This window comes from Pteropus vampyrus, unplaced genomic scaffold (genome assembly GCF_000151845.1).
Source record: "Pteropus vampyrus isolate Shadow unplaced genomic scaffold, Pvam_2.0 Scaffold8, whole genome shotgun sequence".
Lineage (NCBI taxonomy): Eukaryota > Metazoa > Chordata > Mammalia > Chiroptera > Pteropodidae > Pteropus > Pteropus vampyrus.
The window spans coordinates 12,658,199-12,666,497 of NW_011888789.1; the positions used below are offsets into that span (position 1 = coordinate 12,658,199).

Below are 8,299 nucleotides of genomic sequence, written 5' to 3' on the forward strand. Positions count from 1 at the left end.
AGGTCCTTGGGAGCAGGCACTGCTGAAAGCTCTTTGTGTTCTGCCGCCTTTGGCAGCTGGCTAGGCAGCTATCAGTCTTCTGAGTACATGGACGGCCTATGTTCTGAGTTAACCCTAAAGAGACAAGCTGCTAAATATGTTTCAGTTCTGCTTATGCAATATACCCCGTGGGCTGAGGAAGGGCATACTCTGGGATGGTGGAGCATGGCAGTCAGGCTTGGTGACTCCCCTTTCTTCCTTGGCAAGACTGTTGCTGAGACACAGTTGTCACTCCTCCTCAGTCTTTGCCTTGCTTTCTACCGTGCTCCCTGGGTTCCGCTGGGTGGAATATGCTTATCAACTCAGGCAGGACTGTTCAGGGCTTCATGGAGTCAAGAAATTGTCACTTTGTTGTTTTTTTCCTCCCCCTCCCCCTACTGGGATCTCTGGGCTGCTTTCTGCAGTGCCTGGCTCTGTCTTTCTCTGCTCCCTCTCTCACGTGCCTGAATAGCCCACCTTTTGATGCTCTGATGCACAGATCTGTCTGATGTGCAGGTTGGATGTTATTTGTTGAGATGTGGGTGTTTAGCTCCTTTTAGTTTCAAGGGGAGATCAGGGGAGATCCCTTACGCCGCTATGCTTCTTATGTCAGGCTAGATTTTTATCTTTGATGTCATTAATTCTTTCCTTCATCTGGTCGGTTCTATTTCCTAACTTGCTAGTTCATTCATCTCTTTTATGAGTCCTTTTGCTCTGGAATTCCATATTTGGTTCTTTTGTAAAGTTTCAGTCTCTTTGTAAACTACTCCTTTTGTTTGTTGATTTTATTTCTGCATTCATTGAATTTCTTTCTTTCTTTCTTTTTTTTTTTTTTTGAAGCCTGCTGCACCTGGTATTCCTAGGTGGTCTCCCATCCAAGTACTAACCAGGGCCAACCCTGCTTAGCTTCTTAGATCAGACGAGGTCAGGCATGTTCAGGGTGGCATAGCCATAGACATATTCATTGAATTTTCTGAGTTTTGTTATAGCTCATTTAATTTTTTCAGAACTGCAATCATGAATTCTCTGTAATTTAAATTATATATTTCCATATCTTTAAGTTTATTTTCTGGAGAAGATTAATTTTTATTCTGAATTGCCTTTTTACCTTGGTTATTTATGGTGTTTGATGGATTAGTTCTCTGGGCATTTCTGGTAATGAAATTTGTTTTTTTAAAGAGTGTTTAGTATTTCTCTATTTAGCAGGTTGATTCTGTTTTCCAGTAGGTGGCACTGAACTGCAAGTTTTAATTTTCTCTTGTACTGCTAAGACTTTGTGGATTTGTGCAGGGTGGTGGAAAGTACTCTATATTTCCTGGATGGTGGCTGTCCCCTCTGTGACTAGGTTGCCTTGGTCTTAGGGCAACTTCCCAAAAAAGAATGTGGTGAGCATTGGGGTCCCAAGGCCGTGAAATCCTAGCACTGCTTCCTGCAAATAGATGCTGCCAGCAGTACTTTGAGATGTCTCAGATGCCTTTACTGGGCTTTGACGCTATAGGGATAGGAGTGAGGTGGGCTGGGAGAATCATCTAGATATCACTCAGATAGATAAGTACTTAATAAGTACCCATTTATTTGTATGTTTGTAGCTTTTTTCTGCTCTCAGTAATGGCAGCTTCCAGACCTCAGCTGCCACACCTCTGTATCATTGCCCCTGTCACTGGGATTAGCTGCAGTTTGCTCTTGCCAGCTCAGGAAAGAATGTTTCTACTTCTCTAGTTCTCAGGGTGATAGTGTGCTCTGAAACCTGACACTCCCTGCTACGGTTTCTGCTGGAGCCCACTGAGTGCTCTGGGAGGGTAACAGAGGTGGCTGAAGGTCTGGGGCTTTGTTTTTTGCCTGGTAATGATGGCTGCTAGACCACAGCTGCTACACCTCTGTGCTCCATCCCTGCCCCTGTCACTGGGCTCACCCATAGTTAAGTGCTGATTACTCAGGCAGGAATGTTGATACTACCTCTCTGCTCTCTATGACTGCAGAGTGTACGTGCCATAACCTGATTCCTCTCCTGCTCCCGAGTCTGGCAGTGAGCTCTAGTCTTCATCTGTGGCACCTATCTCCATTCTTTCCCTGTCCCTCCTCCCTGGTTTGCTCTGATTTGCCCACCTTCAGATGTTGCAATGTGCAGATCTCTCAAATGTGTTTGTGTTGAGCAGGGAATCCTTTGTTGAATTATATAGCTGTCCAACTTGTAACTTAAAGGGGAGAGACCAGGAGGACAACTCACATGCCTTGCTGCTTATGTCACACACGATTTTTTTTAACTTAAATGTCATATGCTCATAGGATTTCTTTATCTTAGACAGCCAATAACTTTAGTAGAATAGTCTCTGTTTTAATTACTATTATTTTTTTTCTGTAATGCAGTGTACTTTTTAGCCTATTGTTTCAAACTTATAATTCAGGAAAGTTTTCTTGAAGTACATGTTTGATTTTTTTGGTCTATTCTGTTTACTTTAGGAACAGCAAATTTTGTGTAAGTTGATATTTCCACTTGTGTATTTTATTCTCTCATAACTATCTTGTCTTTTAAATTGTTTTCAAGATTTTTAAAGGATGATGACTCTTATATGCATAAGTGAATCTTATGAAAGTCCCTGAACAGATATTTAGTCACATTTAAGACACAGTTATTAACTTATTATTTTTTTATTTTTTCAGGTTCTCAAAATTCGTTTCTACAGATCGTATTTCCAGAGAAAATTCAAGCAAATACAAGTGATAATTCAGAAGCAGAAAATGTAAAAGATATTTTTCACAATCAATGTTATATGAAATTTCTTACTTTTGTTACATAGCAATGAAATATGTCAGTCTTATTATAGTATGAATATAAATGTCCAGTATTAGTTCTGATAAGGAATTTAAAGTATTGATGGTAAAAGCAAATACATAAATCAAAATATTCTATTTTTGTTTAACATTTGTCATTTCCTCTAGGTAAAACTATTAAAAGTTCAGATACAGCAAATAATGTGGAAGAATTAGGTACTTATCTGAGTCATATCTACATAATTCATATGAAGAGGAGGATAATTTCTCCAAAATGGATAAGGAGTCTGTTTAATTAAATCCTCCTTCCTTAATCTCTACCCTAGCACCTACCAGTTCTCAAAGAAAAGAAACCCTTTATTCTATTATTTTTGTTAGAAAGGAAGATACTTTATCTCATTCATCAATTTATTTAACAAACATTTCTCTGGACTTGTGAGCATAGCTATATGCTAACTATCTTAGGAGATAAAAAGAAATACAATGAATCAAGCCTTGTTTCTAGGTGGTCAATATTTTGATAACATTTTATTTTTAACACTATTACTGAGGTATAATTTGCACACCACAGAATTCACCCATTGTTAGTGTATACAACTCAATGATTAGTATATAAATAGAAGTATGTAAACATTACAACAATCCAATTTTGAACAGTTCTGTTGTCTTAAGAAGTTCCCTCATGCCTATTTGCAGTTCTATGCTTCCATTCTCAGCCCTTGGCAACTGCTGATTTGTTTTCTCTTTCTATAATTTTTGCCTTTTCTAAGCATTTCATATAAATGGAAACATGTGATAGACTTTTTGCATGAGGCTTTTTTCTCTTAGGTTTATCCATTTATAGCACTTATCAATAGTTCATTAATTTTTATTTTAGTAGATTTTGTTTATAATTCACGAGTTGATAGAAATTGAATTGTTTTCAGATATTAGCTATAATGAATAATTCTGTTATGAACATTTATGTGTGGACATAAATTTTCCTTTCTCTTGGGTAGGTTCTTAGTGAAATTGCAGTGTCATATGGTAAGTTTGTGCTTAACATTTAAAGAAACTGCCAAACTGTTTTTCGTAGTGACTGTACTATTTTATACTTCCCATCAGCAATATATGAGGATTCCAGTTTTTTTACTTGTTAGCACTTGATGTTGTCTGTCCTTTTTGCTTAAAGTTATTCTAGTGGGTGTGTAGTGTTTTCCATTGTGGCTTTAATTTGAATTACTCTTATGAAAGATGATGTTGAACATCTTTCATAAGCCTCTTAGCCATTTACACATCTTTTTTGTGAAATGTTTATTCAACTCATTTATTCCTTTTTAAATTGAGTTGTTTTATTTTCAAATTATAAGGCTTCATTATATATTCTAGATACAAATTCTTTATCTAATATATGATTTACAGTTATTTTCTCCCAATTCGTGTCCTGACTTATTGTTTTCTCATTGGCATTTTTTGAAGCGTAGACATTTTCAATTTTAATGATGTACAGTTTATCAAATTTTCTTTTTATAAATTTTGTTTTCAAGGAGCTATGTTATGGACTGAATTGTGTACCCTTGCCCCAAATTCATATGTTAAAGCCCTAATCCCCAAAGTGACTATATTTGGAGATAAGACCTTTAGGAGATAAAGTTAAATGCATTCATAAGAGTGGGGCCCTAATCTGATAGGCCCTGTGTCTTATAAGAAGAGGCAGAAACCTCAGATTTCTCTTTCTCACCACCTGCACACAAAAAAGGTAATGAGAGGACTCAATGAGTATATGGCCCTCTAAAAGCCATGAAGAGAGATCTCACCAGAAACTAACCCTGCTGGTACCTTAGTCTTGGACTTCTAGCCTTCAGAAGAGTGAGAAAACAAATTTCTGCTATTTAAGCCACTCAATCTGTGGTATTTTGTTAAGGCAGCCTAAGCTGACATACAGATTTTGTTTCTGTGAAGTTGGGTGTGGCCGTAACAAATACATAAAAATGTAGAAGTGGCTTTGAAATTGGGTGATAGGTAGAGGCTGGAAGGTTTTTTTTTTTTCTTTTTAATGTATATTTTTAATTTTCCAAGTACAATTGACATACGATATTATTTAAGTTTCAGGTATACAACATAGTGATCAGACATCCATATAACTTACAGTGATAACCTCAGAAAATCTAGTACACATTTGACACGATATACAGTTATTACAGTATCAATGGCTATATTACCTATGCTATATTTTACACCCCATGACTATTTTGTAACTTCCAATTTATACCTCTTAATCCCTTCCCTTCTTTCACCCATCCTCCAGCCCCTTTTCCACCTAGTAGTTGTCAAAATATTCTCTGTATCTGTGAGTACTTCCATTTTATTTATTCATTTATTTTGTTTCTTAGATTCCACATATGAGATCATATGATATTTGTTTTTCTCTTTCAGACTTATTTCACTCAGCATAATACCTTCTATGTACTTTCATGTTGTTGCAAGATTTCATTCATTTTTTATGGCTGAGTAATATTCCATTATATATGTGTACCACTTTTTCTTTATTCATTCATCTATTGATGAACACTTAGGTTGCTTTCATATCTTGGCTATTGTAAATAATGCTGCAATGAACATATGGCTACATATGTCTTTTTGAATTAGTGTTTTTGGTTTCCTCAGATAAATACCCAGAAGTGTAATTGCTGTGTCCTTCTTTGTCTCTCGCTATAGCCTTTGTTTTAAAGTCTATTTTGTCTAATATACGTATTGCTATTGCAGCTTATATATTTATTTTTGTTTCCATTTTCATGAAATATCTTTTCATTCCTTTATTTTCAGTCTGTGTGTGTCTTATGAGCTGAGTGAGTCTATTGTAAGCAGCATATGTAAGGGTATTGTTTCCCTATTTATTCAGCCACCCTGTGCCTTTTGATTAGAACATTTAATTCATTTACATTTAAAGTAATTGTTGGTAGAAATGTAGTTATTGTCATTTTATTATTTATACTTTTTATCTTTTTATCCCTTAAAGAAGTTCCTTTAACATTTCTTGTGATACTGGCTTGGTGGTGATGAATTTCTTTAGCTTTTTCTTTTCTAGGAAACTTTTTATCTCTCCTTCGATTTTAAATGATAGCTTTGCTAGGTAGAGTAATCTTGGTTGTAAGTCTTTACTATTCATCACTTTGAGTACATCATGCCATCCTTTCGGCCTGCAAATTTTCTGTTGAGAAATCAGCTGACAGTCTTATGGGAGCTCCCTGTATGTAACTAACTACTTTTCTCTTGCTACTTTTAAGATTCACTCTTCGTCTTTAAACTTTGACATCTTAATTATGATGTGTCTTGGTGTGTGCCTCTTTGGGTTCATCATGTTTGGGACTCTATGCTTCCTGAGTTTGCATGCTCATTTCCATTGCCAGGTTAGGCAAATTTTCCATCATTATTTCTTTGAATAGGTTTTTAATTTCTTTCTCTCTTTTCTCCTTCTGGTACCCCTATGCTGCGAATGTTGGTGTGCTTGATTTTGTTCCAGATGTCCCTTAAACTATCCTCATTTTTTTAGATTCTTCTTTTCTTTTTGCTATTCCAATTGTGTGTTTTCTGTAACCTTGTCTCACAAATTGTTGACTTGATCCTCTTCTTTAATCTGATGTTGATTCCTTATAGTGTATTTTTCATTTTAGTTATTATATTCTTCATTTTTGACTTTTTTATGGTTTCTATGTCCTTTTTTATGCTTGCTATTTCTCTTTTGAAATTCCAACTAAATTTCTTGAGCATTTATATCACCAGTGTTTTGGACTCTGTTTCTGGTATATGCTTGCCTCAGTTTCATTTCATTTTTTGGAGGGGAGGGATTGTTCTTTATTTGTGACATGTTTCTTTGTTTTCTCATTCTGACTGCCTCTCTGTGTTTGTTTCTATGTATTAGGTAGATCTCCTATGTCTCCCTTCAGTACTGAGTCTGGGTTAGCTCACCAAAAGGCCCAGGATATCTTGAGTCCTGCCACTCCCTGCTGCTCAGATGATGAAAGTGTTGTAGCCACCAGCCCCCGATAGACACATGGACCACCAGAAATCAATGAGTTATAGGAAACACACTCTTTATTCAGCCAGCTGGGTCTGCCAGGGGTACGCAAACCCCAAATTAAGCAGTCCCAAAATTTAGAGGTACAAGTTTTTAAGCCCTAAACCCCATTCTTCATCCTGTTTGAACACACAAGCCTATTTTTCTTCTTTTTACTAACTGTCAACCCACAGGTCGGTTGTGCAAGTGGAGGGTACAGAAGCAGAAAGCTTATTGTTAGAGTGTTATGTTCCCATGGGCGATAGTCTCTGTTCCCATGGGCGATAGCCAAGCAGTAATTTTCCAGCCAGAACAAAAGAGCCTTGGGCAGTATGCTACTTGGGTGAGATGGGATCTCAAGTAGTCACCAGGGTTGGGCCAGTGATGCTCACCAACTTAATGCAGATTCAGGTTTGGTGCCAGTGCTGAGCCTAGCGCCACTCAGAAAAAAGGCTCAGAGTACACCAAGACCAGTAGCTGTCATCCTAGAGCCTCTGGAACACCAAGAGTTGTCCAAGAAAGACTGCAGCACAGTCTGGGGCTTGCCGCCTGCCACCGAAATTACCTTCAGCAGTGCATCAGTTGAGTGGGGCAGGGTCTAAAGGAGTCTCCAGGATAAAGTGAGTGTATTTTGCCAAGTCAATGCAGATTCAGATTTGGCCTATGCAAGAAGGGCTCAACACAAGAAAGATGGCACCTACCCATAGACTGCACAGGAGGGCTCAACACAAGAACAATGGGAGCTGTTCCTCCAAGCCCTTGCCCTGTAGCGACATAAGTCAGTCTCTTCCTGTATGTCTCTGGCACCTCCTAAGCTGCTATTCTTCTGCTGGAGCCCAGCACAAGTGCCTGGAAGTGAGAGAGTCTGTATTCAGGCCCTTTAAGAGGATGTTTGGGTTTCTAGCAATCTTCTGTCTCACCCAGATGGACAGAACCCCCACTGTTTTTTCACAGCCAGGTGTTGTGGGGTTTCTCTTCCCCATACTGGTACTCTGGGCTGGGCAACCCAATGTGGGGCTGGGACTCCTTGCTCCTCAGGGGGGACCTCCACAGCTGAGATATTCCTTCTGATTTTCAAATGCTACATAGGGGTGTGGGTCCAGCCTGTTTTGCATCTCTGCCCCTTCTACCAGTCTCAATGTGGCTGCTTCTTTATATCTTTAGTTATAGGACTTCTGTTCAGCTAGTCTTTGGATGGTTTTCCAGATTGATTGTTCTATAATTTAGTTGTAATTTTAATGTTATCATGGGAGGAGGCAAACACAGCATTTATCTACTCTGCCATCTTGAATTCTTCTTGAATTTTGTCACAATTTTATAGGTAATTGTGCTTACTGAGGCTTTCCATTAAGTTTGGGCTTTACTCTTTTTGAAAATATTGATAATTTCTGTGTCCTAGTATTCTTAGAAATATCAGAACTCCCCTTTATTTTTCCTTCCCTAAACAGCTGATGATGTTTTACAGATATTCTG

General features: G+C 37.8%; 1 pseudogene; it reads right to left on the reverse strand.

Annotated features, from left to right (window-relative positions):
• Nucleotides 1-856: 856 nt before the first annotated feature.
• LOC111729139 lies at nucleotides 857-975 on the reverse strand (annotated as a pseudogene).
• Between the last annotated feature and the right edge of the window lie 7,324 nt (nucleotides 976-8,299).